The sequence below is a fragment of the Photinus pyralis genome, unplaced genomic scaffold (genome assembly GCF_008802855.1).
Source record: "Photinus pyralis isolate 1611_PpyrPB1 unplaced genomic scaffold, Ppyr1.3 Ppyr1.4_LG7, whole genome shotgun sequence".
Lineage (NCBI taxonomy): Eukaryota > Metazoa > Arthropoda > Insecta > Coleoptera > Lampyridae > Photinus > Photinus pyralis.
The window spans coordinates 40,214,973-40,236,409 of record NW_022170738.1 but is presented as its reverse complement, the minus strand read 5'-3'; the positions used below and the strand labels follow the sequence as shown (position 1 = coordinate 40,236,409).

Genomic DNA, 21,437 nt, shown 5'->3' with positions numbered 1-21,437 from the left:
TTCATCGTAATCGGTCCATTCGTTTATGAGTTATCGTGATAACGGACGGACTGACGGACAGACATCGCAAAATTATAAACTCGCTAGGAGCTCGTTAATAAGGAGCCATTTTAGTAAAACCTAAATCGTGGATTTACCTTCCCTTTAGCTGTTTTTTTAGCAAACAGTGTAGAATTTATGATCTTAAGTGGGAGTAAAAGAGAATATAATTGCTAAATGTGCATTTTTTGCACTGTTTACAGACATTTTCTTTAAATTTCGGGATAGATTTCATCCCCTTAAGAAAAAGGTGATAACTTGTACCTACTTTCCTTTCGAATTTTGTAAGGGTTGCATGCCCTTGGATACATAAATAACTATTTCCCTTTCGGAATGTAGCAAAGAATACGAAACGCTAGAAAAATGGGAAGGAAAGAGTTGCAAAATTAGGTAAAGAATCGAGGTAGGGGAACATAATTCATCTTTCCTTGTTTAACTCGAATAAACGACGTCGTTCTTCTATTTGTAATAAACAAGACGCTTTCCTTATCGCCAGATGTTTCGTTATCTTGTCGGACAGTAACAGGTGCGTCTTAATTAGTTGTATTGTAACGCGTGATCTCGGTGCGTGTGTGTTTGTGCGGTGCATAAACAATCCTTGGTTTTTCTTCTCGAGGCCCTCGAAAATGGGTAAGTTTTTCAAATCTGGTTCCAAAATGGGTGGGTTTTTGAAATCTGCAGTGATACTCTCGACTTGCTTTAAAAATACGCGTTAGCATCTTCTTATATTACTCATATTACGAGTTTGAAAGGCATATTTCCATACTTTTTTGCTAATTCGCTTTTTGTTCCAGAAGTTGCAACTACGTAGCGGGTTTAAAGGTAAGGCTTTACCCTTTTATATCGTTTTAACTGAACTTCATCACGTATGTACTTTTATTTCTACGTTTAAATACAGTCTTGACCATATGTTTGGAAAGTTATTAATCATAATAATCTTAAAGAAAAAGAATGAGTAATCCTAATGGATGTAAACGAAAATTTTCCAAAATTAGGTACTCGCTCGGCATTGGATCTAACGAAAGACCATTTCTAAAAATAGAAACTGGTTTTACTCTAAAATGAGGGTGGGTTTCATTTCTCGGCAGGGTAGCGCAATTGATACCGTGTGTCAATTTAAAATGGGGCAGTAGGAAAATGTAACATTTTCAAGGTACACCCTGAGGTAATCGGGAGACGAAAAATAACCCCCGTGCGCGCATCGTACGTCACCCCTAAAATATTGTAAATGGTAACGTCTCGTGTGCGATCATGGGGAATAGTTTTAAATTGACTACCTGTAATATCTTCCATAGGTATCGTAAAATGCGTAGTGAATAGTTAAATCATGGTTTGCATTTTTTCTCCCTTCAAAACGGTTTTGTAGCATTTAGAGCAGATTTCATCCCCTTAAGTGATAGTGATTGCACAAGGACTTTTAAACTTGTTTTAACTTGCGGTTCCATCCCCTTATGTGAAAGTGCAATGTTATAGTAAATGCGTATCTTACACTTACTTTCCTTTTAATTCTTATAAGAGGGGCAGGGGGGCGAATAGTGCTTCGCTTATCTGGTTGCACGAGTAACAAATGTTTCGAGAAGTGTTCACAGATTACATTTAAATGTTGTGCATTAGTTGGCAACTATTAAATCATTTTCATGTGCGAATAGAAGCCCAAATCAAAATTTATAGGGGCAGGTGTGGACCCTTAAAACAGCAGTAATTATGTATATTTATAACGCTTTGCTTTAAGCACGCTTTAGTTTTCGGGAGAGATTTCACCCCCTTCAGTGAAAGTGCAACAAAATGTTGAGTTATTGTAACTTCCCTCTCATTTGAGTAATGATTAAATTGGGTCCGTTAACTTGGCCCCCCCACTGAGAGATTTCATAGTCGTATTATTTTGAAATGAATGCGCTCGTTATGCGCTCCTATGCGCCACCGATAATAACTCTTGCGCCATTATCGTTTTTTAGAAATCCGAAAAAAACATTTGGGGGGGCCAAGTGAACGTAGCCCCCACCCCAGTACGTATTTTGTCCCTTGTAACTAGGTCACCTGATACATTTGGTTATGCGCTCAATTGCGCCACTTGAATTAAAGCTAGCGCCATTACGGTTAAGCCGTGACAAATTTTCAAAAAGTGGGGGGGCCAACTTAACGTTTTTAAAAGTTACGTTTTTTAACATGTTTTTTTCTACTACATCGTATCTTTCATCATGCGCGAAGGCCGAATCGATGTAAAATATTTTCAAAATGGACGCACTTCCGGAAATAACTTTTGAAAACGCTAAGTTAGACCCTCCACTTTTTAAAATTTTTTTATGGCTTAACCGTAATGGCGCTAGCTTTAATTCAAGTGGCGCAATTGAGCGCATAACCAAATGTATCAGGTGACCTAGTTACAAGGGACAAAATACGTACTGGGGGGGCTACGTTCCACTTGGCCCCCCCCCCCCAAATGTTTTTTCGGATTTCTAAAAAACGATAATGGCGCAAGGTTTATTATCGGTGGCGCATAGGAGCGCATAACGAGCGCATTCATTTCAAAATAATAGTACTATGAAATCTCTCAGTGGGGGGGGGGGCCAAGTTAACGGACCCGATTAAATTGTGATTTGCACTTTACCTTTCTAAAAACAGGTCTTTAGGTTTTCCGAGAAGATTTCACCCCTTACCGTTAAGTGGGTGTTTTTGTACTTTCCTTTCGATTTTATTGTGGTAAATTTTATACTGCGGATTCAGTTTTAGGTTCCTTTAAACATGGCTTTTAGGGTATTTTCCAACTCATTTTGGAAGGTGGCATTTTCTCCGTCCATCTGTCCGAGCACTTATCTACTCCTACAATTTTCAAGATTTTTAGTTCGTTCTTTTTGTATTCGGTAGCTTATAGCTGGGGCACCGCAACCAAGGAGATATCTTGACGATTATTGCGCGCAAATTACGCATGTTTATAGATAGTTTTTTGAAATTTTAACCAAAGCTACTTCTAGTAAAGATAAGCATATCGTATATTGTCAAAAATCAGACGTGCGCAATGTCAACTTCTTACTTTACAGGACCTTTCGGAAAATACTGATCAGTTAATGGAATCTTACTCTGAGGAGATTTTGCTCTTTAAGCGGGAGTACATCAACATATTATTTCTAAAACGAATCCTTGTATTCTCCTTTTAATCTAAGAGTTACAGTCAAATCCTGGATTTTAATTTTTATTGTCTTAAAACCGGTATTTTTTAGTTATTTGAGTAGATTCCATCTCCTTAAGAGTCTTCTTTACCTAAGCGCAACTTTTTTACATTATAGTGTATAGATGATTATAGCTGCAAGAAATAAGATTATATTCTTGCTTTGTCAACTCCTGTCTTGGTCCTTAGTTAGTTCCCACCGGGACTGTGCAGCGGCGCCACTTGTTACGCTCAAATTGTTGATTTAACGCCCGCCAAGATACAGACTTTATTTACAAAAATTATGATTTCATTTTTTGGGGTCACATTTAGAAGTAACTTATCTAAAAAACTGTCGGTTTACTTTTTCCATAAATCGTCTTGATCGAGAGTAAAAAAATAAAACAGATTAGCGCAATAATCGGTGCGAAACATCTAATTTTTAAACAATCTGTATTCAGTTGCTATAAACTTTAAAAAAAAAATAGTCCGAACATTTTGTAGATAAAGGTCTAAATTTATAAAATAGTTCTTAAAAAAAATTGTTTTTGGAAAAACAAATAGAGTTTTTATGGCGGGCGCTCTTATGGAAATTTACATTGGGTGCAGTGGGTACAGAAGACTCTTAAGCGAAAGTGCAAAAACATGTTGAAATTAAATCATAGTTTTTGTACCTTGTCTCTAATTTTAGTAGAAATTAAATTGCGGATTGCATTTTATCTTCCCTTAAGCACAGTTTTTAGGGCATTTTCCAACGAAGTTGGATGCACTATTTCAGCCACTTTCTTTGCCCGTCCGTGCGTCTGTCCATCAGTCCGAGGCCTTAGCTTAATGTCTTGAATTCGGTAGCCTATAGCTCTGGCACCTGAGCTATTAATGTGTGTATGCGGAAGCTGCGCAATGTCAACTTGATTATTTATTAATATATTTTGTTGAAATTTTAGCCACAGATGTCTCTAGTAAAGGCAAACATTGAAAATATAGTATAGTAGGTATCAGTATATCTTTAATTATACACCGAGTGTTGCTCAAAGCTGGTTCCCTTCTTAATTTTTGTAGATAAAAAATTCGCTACTTGCGTATGGGAGGTAAATATGTATTTGTTGTTAAAATTTTAACATGCGACACCGGGATATAATTTACATATAGTGAAAAACAGTCGCGCGCATGCGCAGACTGAACATGCCAACTTACTTTTTATGGAATTATTTTCTGAAATTTCAACTAAAGAAGCTTCTAGTAAAGGCAAACATATCGCATATTGTAAAAATCAGATATGCGCGCCTGCGCGGACTAGGTACGCAACGGCCACTTTCTTATTTTTTGCGATATTTCTTTGCAATTTTAACCAAAGATTCTTCTAGTAAAGGGAAACTGCGTAATGCCAACATTCTTATTGACGGAGACATTTTTTTGAAATTAAACTAAAGACATACCTGTGGCCTTTTGGGAAGTACTGATCAATGCATGGAAAATGCACTAAGATTACTCTCTTTAGGATGAAAACATTTTTACTTCGGGAATATTTCATCCTCTACCATTAAGTTTTAGTAATTTTAAATTGCGAATTCAGTTTTAACTTTCCTTAAATTAGGAAAAAATTTGTCTGTTAAGCATCAAATAGTTATCTAGATATACCATTATACAGGGTGGCCATTTGAAAACGAAACAGAGTCTATTTTGGGGACCTCAAAACATTTACGAAAAAATCCTCGGACCCGTCAATTTTTGATTCAAGGGGGAACCATTTTTTTGCTAGATTCGCCCCCCTGATGGCAAAGCTATAGCGGGGGTGGCAAGCGCCCTCAAAATTTTAAATCGAATGGGGGGTCGAGTGATACCTTATTTGGAAGGTATTTTTATGTGGATTATAACCCTTAAGTTTTAAATCAAGTAAATGTTGAAAATGTTGGCCTTCGACTTCCATAGAATAATACAGGTTTTGTTCAAATAGTTCCCGTACATTTTGAAAAACTTCTGGGGTGATTTGGCGACATTCGTAAATTATTTTTTGTCGCAAGTTGTCTAACGATACGATGTTGGCTCACTAGCATAAATTTTAGTTTTTAAATGGCCACACAAGAAAAATCTAACGCACTTAAATCTGGGGAACGAGAAGGCCATTCAAAATAGCACCTTTTCTTCCAATCCATTGTCCTGGAAATGTTTGGTCCAAATATTGACGAACCCTTGCAGCATAGTGGGGTGGCGCACCATCTTGCTGAAACACTAGACTATTTTCAAGTACTCGTTGTTATTTTCTAGTATCTCCACTAATTCTGGATGAATCGTCTTTTGTAATAACTCCAGGTACGTCTCTCCTGTTAAAATTCCAGGTAAAAAGAAGGGGCCTACGATATGGTCACCAAAAATGGCAGCCCAAACATACGATGGACCTGTCGATTCTGGTGTTGTCGGTTAAAGAGCTGGGCAGCTCTATTAGCATATTCATTGTTTGCAAGAAAAGAGAAATTATTTCAGTGAATAAACCATTATCACTGTTCAATGTACCGATTTATTGCAACTAAATATCTTTAAAGCGCTATTTGTCACTATTATGTTGAAATATTTTTATAACTTTTATTAGCCCCTGTATCGACTAGGCAAATTAGTAGCGATTTAAAACTTAAGGGTTATTATCCACATAGAAATACCTTCAAAATCAGGTATCACTCGACCACCCATTCGATTTAAAATTTTGGGGGCGCTTGTCACCCCCGCTAGGGCTTTGCCCTCCGGGGGGCAAACTAGCGAAAAAATGGTTCCCCCTTGAATAAAAAATTGATTGGTCCGAGTATTTTTTCGTAGATGTTTTGAGGTTCCCAAAATAGGCTCTGCTTCGTTTTCAAATGGCCACCCTGTATTTACATAAAAGTCCAAGTCACGACGAATTTGTTGTATTATATTTTTCTCAAAATCGGCTATACCAATATACACGAGGCAGGAAACGTAGGTAGGTAAAGTGTTACTATCAATAATCCCAAATCACGAATTTGATTTTCAAGGATTTCAACACAGTTTTTTAATTGTTTCCAGCAATTCTCAACCTCTTAAGTGAAAGTGTTACAAAATGTAACTGTGTGCGGGGATATAACGGGACATTATTTGTAAATATGAACTATTGTACTCTCCTTTTAATTTAAAGAGCGATGCCGAATCACTGATTTTAATTTTTCATCCCTAAAACACGGTTTTAACTCTCTGAGAAGATTTCATCTCTTTAAGTGAAAATGCAAAGTTCCTTTTCAAATTTAATTAATAAAAAATGTATCTTCCCTTCTCTGCTCCCGTCTTCTTCTTTGTTAGTACGTTTGGACCTACTTCCTAAACTAGTTGACGTAAAAAGGGTTAAGAATAAATTCCATTAATTTGTCCTTCACTGAAAGTATATTGATTATTAAAAATTAGTGATGTTAAATTACACGTTTTTTTTAAGTGCGTAATATTACGTGTAAAATTACCAATTGTTTATGTTTTTTATGTAATTTATGTAACTTACCATTTATTAAAAAAAAACCGTAATTTTACAGTAAAATTACCAGTAATTTACAAATATTTTTGTAAAATTACCTGTCATTTATGTTTTTTACGATTCGTACTTTTTCGATTAGACGTCTCAATCAAAAGTTATGGGCAAAAAACCAATTTCGACAAAAAATTCAAAATGCTGTAATTTTTGATCTAGTAGCCCAATCTAGGAACTGTTTGAAATTATGGATTCTACAGGCCACATTCTATAAGAAAACATTTTTTTCCGGTCGATCTCATACAATTTTTTTTTCGGGGAAAAAAAGGCAGTGTATAATTTATGTAACATACAAAAATTACGGTTTTTTAAATAAAAAACGTAAGTTACGTAAATTTCATAAAAGACATAAATTACTTAAAAAAACCGACCTCTTGTAAGTTACGCGTAATATAACCGTTTTTTATGTACCTAACTTACAAATCGTTATTTTACAATCCACATCACTATTAAAAATTCATAACCAATAATTAAAAAAACTTTTAACTTTCGTGTTTTGCTGTGAAATATTTAAAAATTATAATAATCAAGTATTGCTGGAGAGATTACTCAACTTCAATATTATCGTGCTTCTGAAATAAACTTTTTTTACTAATTGGAGAAGAGTTATAATTGTGATAAAAAATTCTAGGAAATTATTTCAAATTTGTTATGATAACAATAATCCAACGAAAAAAATTAATACAATCACTTTAAAAGCACAAAAACCCTAACTAAACTCAAAAATAGATATCCCTACTTGCCAGATATGAAATTTACCCAACAAATAATGTTACAAGTAATTTCGGCAATTCGCAAGCAACAAGAAAACAATGCGCTGCATTTTGAAAAAGATAGGCTGCTTCTTTTGGGTCATTATTAATAAATCTAAATTTTCTAATTTATGCTGAAATTCAGTAGTGATGCACACTGATTAATTTATTTATCTGTGATGCGCCGTTTTCTTTACTCCGTCGCATCCCTTGACAAATTCACCATCAATCATTTTAGAACACGCAAGTTTAACTCAAAAATGCCCTAAGAGTTCTGCGCTTCCCCCCTCCCTCCACAACAAAGGAAGTTTCAATTACAAAAACCCACAGCCTCCCAGCACAGGAGGACTTGATAATTTCCATCATAATAGTTGGGGGCAGGGGGGTATTCCATACTCCTCAGACGCACCAGTGCTACGTTACCTGCAATTTTTCTTACAAAAGGATCTGATAATCTTCCCAAAAAGTGTTAGGAGATACTAGATAGGTAAACATTTTGTGGGGGCGAGCGTAGCACCGGAAAGTCTGGGGGGTATAGGATACTCTCCCGCAAAGGAAGATTCAGTGACCGTTTCCGAAAAACCACAAACCTCCCAGCAAGGGAAGATTAATTTCCATCATAATATGAAGTATATACTGGGGGTATTCATACTCCCAGCCCCCCGAAGTTTCTTCTAGAAGATCGGGAATGTGAGTGTAAAAGTAATTGGGACGGTTTGAGGTTGCTCAGTTCCACTTCCATCAGCAGTTTTTGCAATCGTCGCTCTTCGCTGTTCGTGGAACAGGGCGTCAACCCCTTTTTCAGTTCTGAGTAGGTATACTTGTTTTCGGTCGGGAGAGAGTCTATAATGGTAACAAATGTTTATTGGTCTAGGTGCTTGTTGGAGGGATCCTGGAAACCATTCGGTATCTTGAAAACGGCTTCCGTGTCGATCGTTGGTCAGCTGGCTGAAATCGAGAACGTGGTTCTCTTTCTTAATTTCTTATGCAAGCGTATGCTGACTATGTTCGTACTGAAAAGTACGGTTTTACGTTGTATTTAGATCGCGGATTTTATTTTATCATCCCTTCAAAATGGCTTTTAGGCGCTTGGGGCAGTAATGTTTAAACGAAAGTACAAGGGAATATTTTTTCTACATGCGAATATTTGAATTCTCTATTTAATGTAAATCTAATTTTTCTTTATTTAAACTCGTTTTGTTTTCTTTGGGAGATTCATCCAATTTGTGCAACACAACATTTTAGTAAAACGTAAATCGTAGGTTTTGTTTTACGTTTCCATAGCAATCAGGGCAGATTTTATCATCTTAAGCGGGAGTAGCTAAATCTGAATCATTGTACTCTCTTTAAAGACACTTTCCGAGGCAGAATTCATCCCCTTAAGAGAAGTACAATAACTTGTACCTCCCTTTCAGGGTTTCATCTCAAGATGGGATTGTGAAGAATGCGTTCGCCTGTCCGGTTGCATGAGCAAAGAGCAACAAGATACGAAGAATCGCATCCGATTTTCAGCAGGGGAATTCTTTTACACTCGGAAACACGAACTTTAATCCGGCTAACAGACGGCCGGACGGAGAAAACCATCACATCATTTTTTTTCTTTCCCCTAGCAAAGCGTTCACAGATTTCATTTAAATTTTGTGCCTTAGTGCTTGATACCTTTTGGTTGTTGGCAGCTATCGAATTGTTTTCTTGTGCGAATCCCAAATGACAATTTGTAAGGTAGGGGTAGGTGTCGCCCTTATAAAAACAGCAGTAAATTGTGTACATTTTGTAATTAATTAATTCAGGAAAGGCTTTCTTTGCCCAAATTTAAGATCTAATTTGATTTTTTGCACTTTATATTTTTCCCTTTCGTGTATAAGTATATCGCAAAGATTACGAAACGCTAGAGAAATGGTAAAAGTTGCAAAATTGAATAAACAACCGAGGTAGGGGAACATAATTCATCTTTCCTTGTTTAACTCGAATAAACGACGTCGTTCTTCTATTTGTAATAAACAAGACGCTTTCCTTATCGCCACCTGTTTCGTTATCTTGTCGGACAATGCCAGGTGCGCCTTAATTAGTTGTATTGTGACGCGTGATCTCGGTGCGTTTGTGTTGGTGTAGTGCATAAACAATCCTTGGTTTTTCTTCTCCAAGCCCTCGAAAATGGGTAAGTTTTTCAAATCTGGTTCCAAAATGGGTGGTTTTTGAAATCTGAAGTGATACCCTCGACTCGTTTTAAAAATACGCGTTAGCATCTTCTTATATTACTCATATTACGAGTTTGAAAGGCATATTTCCATACTTTTTTGCTAATTCGCTTTTTGTTCCAGAAGTGGCAACTACGTAGCTGTTTTAAAGGTAAGGCTTGACCTTTTTATGCCGTTTTCATTGAATATTATCGGGTACTTTATTTCTACGTTTAAATACAATGTTGACCATATGTTTGGAACGTTATTAATCATAATAATCGTAAAGGATGAGTAATCCCAATAGTTGTATATAAAAATTTTCCAAAATTAGGTGCTTGCTCGACCTTAAGAAATTGATTTTACTCTAAAATGGGTATTGGTTATCATGTATAGCTTCCGTGTGCGTTTTATGTCTCTGATTCAGGGTAGCGCAATTGATACCTTGAGTCAATTTAAAATGGCACAATACGAAAATTTTTAAGCGACACCCAGAACCACAACTTCTAGAGGTAATCGGGGGATGAAAAATAGCATATCTACAAACCTCGACACTTTCCCCCCGTGCGCATCATGCATCACCCCGAAAATATGGTAAATGGTAACTTCTCGTGTGTGATCATGGGGCAGCAGTTTTCACCCGCATCATGAACAAGTTTTAAATTGACCGACTGTAATAGCTTCCATATCATAAATTGCGTAATGAATAGTCGAATCGTGGTTTGAATGTTTCCACGGTTTTGTAGCATTTAGAGAAGATTTCATCCCCTTAAGTGATATTGCAACAAAACGTCATTACAAAATATCCCTTAAAAACGTTTTTTTAGCTCTCGTGACAGATATGGTACAAATTGTGTTCGACGATAGGCGATGCATTTGATAGAGAATAGGACAAGGATCTCGTGCCTACCGGTACTTTTTCCTGGCCCTAGCATTAAAATTATTAGGAGGAAAAGCCGCTCCCGTCATTTATGTTTGCACAATGACTTTTTAAGTTTTTCAACTTGTGGTGCAAACTCCATCGCGTTAAGTGAAAGTGCAATGTTTTAACTAAATGCGTATCTTTATACTTTCTTTTAATTTTTATAAGAGGGGGTGGTTTCGAGAAGCCCTCATAGATTAGGTACATTTTAATTTTGTGCATTACCTAATGGGCAACTATTATAGTATTTTACATTATTAGCCAGGTAAGTGAGTTTTTACTGGCGATAGGAGAAGTTGACTGGCGAGCCGTTAGGCGAGCCTGTCATCTCCTAGAGCCAGTAAAAACTATTACCTGGCGTATAATGTACAATATTTTATTTGTTACTCATTTGTAAACGTAAATAATTAGTTCTTAAATTGATCTTGAAGAAATGTCTAAAATATCATGTGATCCATGTAACAGAGACTTCGCATTAATTCTGGCCAATGAAATTACTAGATTACTAACTTGTAAAATTTTTACAGGTCTGCTGTCAGTTTTACAAGTCTGCTGTCAGTTTTACAAGTCAATAGCGTTTAAACATGACGTTTACCCGTTTGCGTTTTGTCTTGTTAATCAACGTTTACAACTGAGTAACAAATAAAATCGTTTTCATGTGCGAAGCCCAAATCAAAATTTTTGGGGGCAGGGTAATTATGTAAATTTATAACTGACTTCACTAAGGAAAGGTTTTCCCTAAAAAGGCTTTATGTTTTTGGAGCAGATTTCACCTCCTTCAGTGAAAGTGCAACAAAATTTTGATATTAAATCTGTCATTGTTCCTAGGATTAAATTGTGAATTGCGTTTAATCATTCTAAACACAGATCTCGTTTTGCGAGCACATTTCATCCCTTACCGCTAAGTGGGTGTTTTTGTACTTTCCTTTCTATTGTATTGTGGTAAGTTTTAAATTGCGGACCATTTTTCTAAAGAAAATGTACGTACAAAAAAAGATGCTCGCAGAAGCAAAATGTATAGGGTATTCCAATTTCAGTGTCTTACTAGGGAAAACTTTTAACGTATTCCGAATCACACTTTTGTAATTGTTGCCATTTTTTCCTTTTGTACAATCGGGGATCTAACGAAGGTATTCCGAGGAAGAGTAGCTTGGTAGTTACATTCCAAGTCTGGCAAGAGCAATCACGTTTTCCAATAATTAACACTTGCTGGCCTTTTTTTGTAAAATAAATACATAACTAGAAGAGTATGAATGTGGGGGAGGGAGAACAGGAGTTTTCCAATTTCTCAATTTTACGGAATTCGTTGCATCGATTAAACCAGTTCAAATAGCAAGATTAAATAATACTACCCTCGGGTTCTAATAATGGCGAAACATTTTTTTTTGAAATGGCTCAAGAGCCTAATCAAATTAATGTGTACTTTAGAACAAATCGATAGCATAGGTTACAGAAAAAAAATCAAAATGCATTAGGTACATAGTTTCGAATTTTACAGTAGCCGCTAAAAGATTTTAAGGGAGGGGGAGAATTCGAATTTTAAAACAGTTGATCATGTCTATGACCGAGGTTTCCGAAAAGTAGACCAGCAACTTCAATCTAAAACCCGAAACTATTCTGGGAACCATTAAAAAAAACTAGAAGCGCGCCAAACAGTCCCATTTCAAGCAACCTACATCAAAAATATCAATTCCGTCATGCCCCAACGGAAAAAATGGCTGATTTTCACTAAAGTTAAAAGACGAAAAGAATGCCAATGCCCCAAATATGCTTTATAAGAATTTAAAACAGCAAACTTGGGCCATCAGTTAACTTAATTGATGTAATTTCCTTCAAATTCAATTTTCAAACAAATATAAATTGGATAGCGTTGCATATTTTGATTAAACTGTACCCAAAACGCTGAGTGTTCTCTAAATTTGTGAATAAATTCCACATTTGACGATTGGAAATGCGCAAAAATAACCTCTTAGCAAAGTATTCCGATAAGGCACTTGTTTTCTGTCTCACTTGTTACCTACCTATCCGTCTACGTCACGATCCCGAATCTCGATTGTAGTTACGCGAGAAACATTGACGGTTGTGGTTCGTGTTTTTCCAATGGTGTTTCGTAGTGATTCTTCCCTTGGAGAGATTGCATTAATACTGTTTAAAGGGTGAGTTTTTACATTATTTAATTCGGGCGGTAAAAGGATACGTAACTAAATGTACCCACCATAAAAAACCATACCCTCTTGTAGCTAATAGCACAATCACTACCATGAAGCAAAAATTTGTTTGCAAAAGGTTTGGTTTCTTTATAGTTGGTGGTTTAGGTTCATAATTGTGAAAAGGTAACTAGTAACTCATGGTTAAGATGAGTTTTCGTGACATGGGTTAACGTAGAAATCCAAAAAAGGTAATTATTTCTCATATGAACAATCTAAATAAATCGTAAGTGTAAAAATTTCCATTCTAAAACTATCCCAATATTGGTTAGAATTCGAAATTGTAGCGTTACCTGCCACATGTGCAGAGATAACGCGCCACGTCATCACCAGATGCGGCCGTTGATGTGTAAGGAAAAGAAACGATTTCAAAATAATCGCGTGTTTATATTAATCAACTTAGATTACGTTAATTGCTTTGGAGAAATTTCAAATTTTTGAATTACGTTCTCACTTTTATACATAATGCGCTCTACGTGGTTAAAGGTTAAAACGATTTCCGTATACAAGAGAAGATATTTCTCACCAATTGATCGCAAAATTGATCTAATTTGTCGGTATTTGTTTGCAGATGCTCAGTTTTTCTGACGTTCACACATTTGATGTGTCATGTCTTATAGGTAAATTTACCCTTTTTGACACTTTTAACTTTTATGTTAAAAACGTTTGCAGCCCAAATTTAATAGCCATTTTTTTTTTCCATAAATGTGACCTAGTATTATTTAACTGGTTTTCTATTCGAAGAAGTCCCGCTTTAGTAAACTGTGTTGAAAATCAATGCAGGGGGTTTAAAAACTCACATTAAAAATCGTGAAAACTAAGTTTTTTGGTATGGAACCATTTGTATAAGTATAGAAAAATTAGGCTAACTGTGTATAAAATAGTCTTTGTGACAAAATAGCAATTCCGTCATGCCCCAACGGAAAAAATTTTTGGTTTTCACTAAAGTTAAAAGATGAAAAGAATGCCAATGCACCAAATGTGCTCTATAAGAATTTCAAACAACAAACTTGTGCCATCCGTTAACTTAATTGAAATAATTGCCTTCAAATTCAATTTTCCAACAAATCAAAATTTGGATAGCGTTGCATATTTTGATTAAACTGCACCCAAAACTCTGAGATTTTCTAAATTTGTGAATAAATTCTACCTTTGACGATTGGAAATGCGCAAAAATAACCTCTTAGCCAAGTATTCCGATAAGGCATTTGTTTTCTGTCTCACTTGTTACCTACCTATCCGTCTACGTCACGATCCCGATTGTAGTAACGCGAGAAACGTCGACGGTTGTGGTTCGTGTTTTTCCAATGGTGTTTCGTAGTGATTTTTCCCTTGGAGAGACTGAATTAATATTGTTTAAAGGGTGAGTTTTTACATTATTTAATTCGGGCGATAAAAGGATACGTAACTAAATGTACCCATCATAAAAAACCATACCCTCTTGTACCTATTAGGAATCACCACCATGACGCAAAAATTTAGAAATTTGTTTGCAAAGGTTTTGGTTTTTTTTTCGGTGGTTTAGGTTCGTTAATAGTCAAAAGATAACTAGTTGCTTATGGTTAAGATGTTCCAAAGTGGGTTTTCGTCACATGGGATCACTTGGAAATCGAAAAACAGGTTATTAACTCTCATATGAACAAATTAAATAAATCGTAGTGTAAATATTTTCATTCTAAAACTATCTGAATGTTAAATTAGAATTGGAAAATGTAGCGTTACCTGCCACATGTGCAGAGATAACGCGCCACGTCATCACCAGATGCGACCGTTTAGGTGAAATCAAAAGATAATATTTCAAAATAATCTCGTATTTATACTAATCAACTAAAATTACGTTGAATCAATTAGCAAATATTTTAAATTTTTGAATTAGGTACGTTTTATAGATAATGGGCTACGTGGGTAAAGGTTCAAACAATTTCCGTACACGAGAAGATTTTTCTCACCAATTGATCGCAAAATAGATCTAATTTCGTGGTATTTATTTACAAGTGCTCAGTTTTTCTGACCCATAGTAAATGCGAATTTATAAATTAAAGACACCTGTCTTTCTTCTAATACTCATCTTTCATCGCAGTTCATACTGTAGTAAATAACTAGATGCACACACCAGATGTAGTGGGCCAACTAAACGTCTATACAGGGTGGTGCACGGTAAGTAGGAACATAGGGATTTAACATGGGAAATTAGTTTTATGCAAAATCCTGCCCTCCTGCACATTTTACAGTAAAAACTGTAGAGTGTAAAGTTGTGCAGAATTAAAAGATGCATACAAAACTGTTTATACAAGTTTTATTAAGCTTTTGGTATACCCGCAAATTTAAAAATAAGTTTCAACATTTCTGTTATTAGTAGCAATAGCCATGACTTTTGTTGTTTTATGAATTGCCATTAATAACAGAAATGTTGAAATTTATTTTTAAATTTGCGGGTATCAGAAAAGCTTAAAAAAACTTGTATAAACAGTTTTGTATCCATTTTTAATTCTGAACAACTTTAAACTCTACAGTTTTTTCTGTAAAATGTACAGGAGGGCAGGATTTTGCATAAAACTAATTTCCCATGTTAAATCCCTATGTTTCTACTTACCGTGCACCACCCTGTATGTATAGCCACTATGACTAATCGTATTAGGTAAAATCCTTGGGAAGACGACCCATCCTTCGCACCCGTCCGTCCGTACTTCTGTGCGTAAATCGGAAAGTGTTATTAATATGATATTTTCAATTGCAATGAGTAACGTAGGGAAACAATTTTGTAAATAAATTCTTTTTCAAAAGCAATAACATACACAAAGGTATCTTCGTGCTATTGTTTACTTTTTGTCCGTCCGCCCGACCCTCCTTCCGTTCGGACCCACTTTTAGGGGAGTTATTCTAGAATCCTTGAATTTTTTGCAATACTCTGAAGGTGTACCGGACACCCATCAAATTTCGCCGTCTTCAGGCTCCTCTCTCCCCCCCTCGATGAATTAATTATTTTTTGCCGTAACTTGATTGTTTCGCTACATGCACATTTATATTATTTCGTTGTTTCTTCTATTTCTCCTAATAGTATTCGTGCATTTATTTTCACCTTCTTTGATATAATTCCCATACTGTTTCATCTTCCAGCAGATAAAGTTTTAGCTTTGATTCCTTATGAACTTTTCCTCCCTTTGTCGCCGTATCGTGCCTTTTATCGTTTTCTTGCCCATCCACCTGAATTCCATATTTGATACTAGCAATTTGTGGTCGTTACCGCATTCGGCCCCTCTTTTCACTCTTACATCTTTGATTATTATTGTAGTGTTCTCCGTTTGTTATTTTGAGGTTATACAGGGTGTCAATTTTAAAACTTGCAGTCTGCCATATTTTCCAAACTAAAGATGATATTGAAAATCGCGAAAACCGTTTCGGGGGTATCGAGGGCTAACCAGAATGACGATATGAGTGACAACCCCCCACCCCCTTTAATCCCCAAGCTCCCCCTCTTCAAAAATCCTATATGGCAACCCCATACTTGTGACACATCGTTGGAAAGCTACTGAAAAATGCTTTCTAGTGGTAGCAATAAAGCCAATGTTCATTAGGACAATTTAATAAAAATTTAATAATTAACAAAAAAAAATAAAAATTAAGCCATGCCTATGTTTAAGGTTTGGTCGCTAAATTCGAAGAAACTGGATCTGTTATTTATCAATAAAAAAAAAGCAACCAAGATTCCTTAATGAAGCAGCTCAGGTTGAAATTCTTGGCCAATTTGCCATAAATCCCTTAATGTCAACATTTAGTTTATTTGTTAATTATTAAATTTTTCTTAAATTTTCTTTAATCAATATTGACTTTATTGGTACCACTGGAGAGCATTTTTCAGTAGCTTTCCAACAATGTGTCACAAGTATGGGGTTGCCATTTAGGATTTTTGAAGAGAGGGGACTGGGGAGGTTAAGGGGGATGGGGGTTGTCACTCTGGTTCCCCCTCGATACCCCTGAATCGGTTTTCGCGATTTCCAATATCATCTTTAGTTTGGAAAATATGGCCGACTGCAAGTTTTAAAATTGACACCCCGTATAATTCACACAAATCTATTATTCGTTCTCCGTTGTCAATGTTCCCAAAATTGCGCTACTATTTCATTCTTAATTTTTCTTACTGTTCTTTCATTTAGATCGCCGGCAATGATTATTTGTTCTGTTGTCTTAATTCTTTCTATTTTTCCGTTAGAGGGTCCATAAATTCACTTTTTTTTCTGCATCTGGGCTATCCTCTTTGGGTCCTTATACCCCTAGTATCATGGTGTCTCTTCTACGTATACTCAAAACTGAGTTTCATTATTCCTTTATTAATTGGTTGCAACGTTTTTACCATGTTCTGGTATTTGCTTTTAATGAGGGTTCCTATTTCCGCTTTCGCCCTTTGCTCTTGGTTAACTGCGCTCCAACAATGTAGTATACCTTCTAAATTTTCCGTTACATTTCCTTTTTTTGTCTCACTGATTATTAATATGTCCACGTTCGTTTTCTTTAGCTCCTTTAGTTACCTCTTTATCATTACTTCTCCATCCTTGAATGTTCCAGGTTACAATGGTGATTCTTCCTCTTTCCTCATGCAAAACATTGGAACTATTTCTCGTTTTGCATGTCCATTTTCAGTCTCTATTTCCCGGATGAAAAATAGTAACTTGATATTTGTGGTAAAGCACAACGAAAATTATACATTCGTCCGTCTCTCCATCTCATATGCATTAGAATGTGAAATTTCGAATTTTGTAATTTTCTTAAAAAAGTTTTTTTTTAATAAGAAAGTAGCTTTTCCTTTTCCTCCGTCGATTATGAGTATTTTCCTGGCAAGTGGCAACTCTGTTAAGTCTGAATGCCAGCAATTGGTACTAGGGGAAATTTGTTTTGCGAGTAGTTACAATTACCCATGCTTCTTTGAAGTGCATTTTGAAATTTGTAGTATTTTTGCATAGTTTTAATGTAGATTTCTGTTCTTTGTTTCAGATTCGGGAAGGGCAGCCTTGGATTCGATAGGAGGGTGGACAGAGTGCGGGCAGCTGCGTCCAGCGGTCCGAGCCCGAAGAAATAAGGCTATAGGGTACGTATCTTATATTTAATTTGAGCATTCACAATGTAACGTATTCCAAAAACAGAACAAAAGTAACGTAGAGATTCACTATTAACTACTTTGAAAAAATGTTTTCATCTTTTTAACGAATTTTCTTTTGTTTCAGATTCCAGAAGGGCAGCCTTATAAAGGTAGGATTTTTCTTTTTCTGTGCATGGGTTGTGATATTTTTTTATGTATTTAGAAGAGGGGGGAGTGAATAGTGAATACTGTGACTACAAAGAAAATCAACCAGGTAATTATTTTAACCGACCTTCGTATAGTCATCTTGGCGATGTGAGACTGACTGCAATGATTTTCTCGTGGCATGATACAGTTTACTCTAAATTCTCCGGTATGACTATGTTTCATAGCCGTATTGGGTGCTTTGTTGTAAATCAGGTTATGAGGAAGTATTCCAGTCAAGTTTTTCATTACCAAGGATTGTCGTACGAAGATCACTTTGAATGTTTTTTTAAGGGAAGGTAAGTGATTAATTCACCACAGGCTCATGTTCGCTTATTAATGTATAAGATGAGCTCAACATTGTAAAACCGAGAGAGATGAAAGACTGATTAATAAACGAACAGAGTCTAACGACTAATTGGTTGTAATAACATGATTACTTACACAATTTTTCGATTGTTCACAGTGCCGATGATTCCGCTGCCCTCGTCCTTCATCTGCTTGTGAGGAATCCACTTCTGATCTCGATTCTGTTGACCACGATTCGGGCCAATGAGGTAAGTACACAATTGGTTTTAGTATAACCCGATTTGGTTCGCCCCGAACTTACTACCATGTTAATTTCTCATAGTTTATGTAAACCAAATGTCCAGTAACTATAGTTTTACACAAAAACCACGAGAGCTCTTTTGTAATATATATTTCTCACTTTTCAGTTATCCCAACTCACCATGCCTGAACGCCGAGTGCGGGTAGCAGTGTCCTGCGATCCAAAACGGAATGAATAAGGCTAAAGGGTACGTTTATAATATTTAATTTGAGCATACGTAGTCACTATTCATAACGTAATGTATTCCAAAAAGAAAACAGACTCAGACTTAATTATTTCGAAAAATTGTCTTCATTATTTTAACGTATTTTCTTTTGTTTCAGATTCCAGAAGGGCAGCCTTATAAAGGTAGGATTTTTCCTGTTCTAAGCATGACTTGTTGCATTTTTTTTGTGTATTTAGCAGTGGGGGAAAAGTGAATAGTGCAGTGACTAAAATAAGAATCAACGAATAATTTTAGCCGATCTTCGTTTTGTAGTTCTAATTGAGTTGTGGTTAACTCTCTCAGCGTTAATCTTGGTGGCGTAATAAACTGGCAGCAGTAATTCTTGGAATGGTCATCAGCAGTTCGCTCCATATGAATTGATATGGCCATGAATTTATAGCCATACCAATTTAGTGAAGTGAACGGTTTTTCTCCGCGAAGAAGTATTGCAGCCAGTCATTATGTTTCCAAGGAACAATGTCTTGGAGGTTGATCATACCCCATTTAGTATTGCGTGGAGATCAGGTTTTTGGTTTTCAAAGGGTGGTGAGTAATCGTTACAACGTGTAGGTTTATGTAATAATTAGTTACTCTTAGATGATTGTTCCTGAGTCATTTCTGATAAGCTAATTAATTATTGAACAAACACACTTGATGAGTAAACTTTGGCGGGTGTACTTATCTCACGGTTTGTTCACAGATGACCAGATTCAAGTCTACCCTCGATCCTGGTGAAGAATCTCAAGTTTCAATCGAACTAGGTGAGTACGCCATGGTTTTTGAGTCTTTCAGAATAGGGCATTGCTTGTTGTTTTGATTAGATACACTGATTCATAAAAAAAGTGCTTCCTATCTATAAAACGACCGATAGCTTATTTGTTAGTAAGGGCCTATTTGATTTTTCAATTTTTTATTTAAGCCTTTTACTAAATACCGTAAGGATTGTCCAATATATTTTAATTCTGCACATTCTTTTACTACTTTTTACTGCAGCCTTTTAGATTTATAATATTTCACTTTTCAGTGTTTGGAATATCTTAACCCGCTTGCCAGTGGTCCAAGAAGTGCTGTGCGAGTGCAGTTGGAGATCCTCTACCGCCAGGCGCCAACTCTCCCCATCCATGACGATTAAGAACGATGTCATCTTCACGCCAATAAAGGTACCTAATTTAAAAGTCTTAGCTAAACCAATTACGTTACCAGATCAAACAAACTGAGGGTATTGCAGCTGTTTTGTTTAAAACACGAACCTCATTGTCTGTTAAAGAATTGAATTATTATTATTATTAGTAGCTATATTTTGATCCCTGCCTCGTTTTTGTGACCCCATCTCGTATTACGAAAACCCCGTCAAGAATTCGTTTATATTGTTTCCGCGACCAAAACGTCACAATTTAAAAATGCACGTGCGATAAATAAACTTTTAAGATGTTCAAATTTTTGACTCTCCAAATTGACAGTTGTTTTAAAACTCGAACGTAACCCGAGGTAACAACCTCAGGTACGGATTCTCAGAATTTTGTTACCAAAACTTGTTAATTAACATAAAATACATAAAACAGGCGCATTATAAAATAAATTGATGACAAAATATTTCATAATAAAAAGTAAGCCACTGAAACGCAGGCGGTATAAATTCGGTTTAGAAAAAGAAAGACGGCACGTAATTCGGGACTTTCTCATCAATATATTGTAATTTTAATGGTCGTTGTTTCTGTTAATGTTTTTGGTATCCCATTAAACCGGTGAGCGTTGTCACATATACGAGAAGGTTAAATCCGATAAAAATGTTGACAAATCATTTGTAAAGGACCTTGTTAATAAACTCCGGTAGCACGTATCATTAGTTACGTTTCGATTATTTCTCACACACTTTGAGGATTTTACGGTTAATCTTCTTGCGCCCCTATTTAACAGTGCGGGCACCCTATTGACATTTCCATTGCAACGTCATTCAAACAAGGACCAATTTTTGAAAATTCTGTTAATGAATATATCTAACCCTCCCCCTCTCCGTGGCGGAAATAGAATTTGCTGACGAAAGCACCCATAGAATCAATACTCCCAGAGAATTTTCGAAAAATTGCGGCAATTTTCTCATATTTTTGCTACAATTCTGCCATTGCAATAGCCTGAGAATGAATCAGAAATTCTAGGGGAAAATCTTCCGAGGTTGTTCAGAGTCAACAATTTTTCAGAAACTTTCTAAAGACCTTGTCAACGGTTTCTCAGGAAATCTTTTGCATATTTTTTCGTTTAGGACATCCTTGAGTGTTAAAATTCTATTGGGAATTCAATGGGATAACCTGGGAAGAATTCCACAAAGATTTTTAAAAGTTATACCAGAAATTGTATGAAGGGCTAAGGCTTCCCATAGATTTCTCTAATGGCGTGATACGCTTTTCGTGAAATCTGGGAACACTTTGAAAGACTTTTTTCGGTCATTTTTGAGAGGATCTTGAAAAATTGAAGTCTTTTTTAGAGATAAATTGTTTCAAGCGTTACTAAAGTTTGTTCAGAACATTTTTAAAGTTTAGAAATTCGTATGATTTCTGGGGAGAATCTTCCAGAGAGAC

General features: G+C 36.0%; 1 long non-coding RNA gene across 5 annotated transcripts; it reads left to right on the top strand.

Moving 5' to 3' along the window:
* The first annotated feature begins 531 nt into the window (after nucleotides 1–531).
* On the top strand, nucleotides 532–20,021 carry LOC116176978. Of its 5 annotated transcripts, XR_004146570.1 has the most exons (8): nucleotides 532–669; nucleotides 834–861; nucleotides 9,784–9,811; nucleotides 17,758–17,851; nucleotides 17,988–18,603; nucleotides 18,763–18,843; nucleotides 18,980–19,622; nucleotides 19,886–20,021. It is a non-coding gene; the product is annotated as an uncharacterized LOC116176978 (long non-coding RNA). The 5 variants fall into 5 exon arrangements; XR_004146572.1 differs by lacking the exon at nucleotides 9,784–9,811; XR_004146571.1 differs by lacking the exons at nucleotides 532–669; nucleotides 834–861 and adding an exon at nucleotides 9,536–9,620.
* The last annotated feature ends 1,416 nt before the right edge of the window (nucleotides 20,022–21,437 follow it).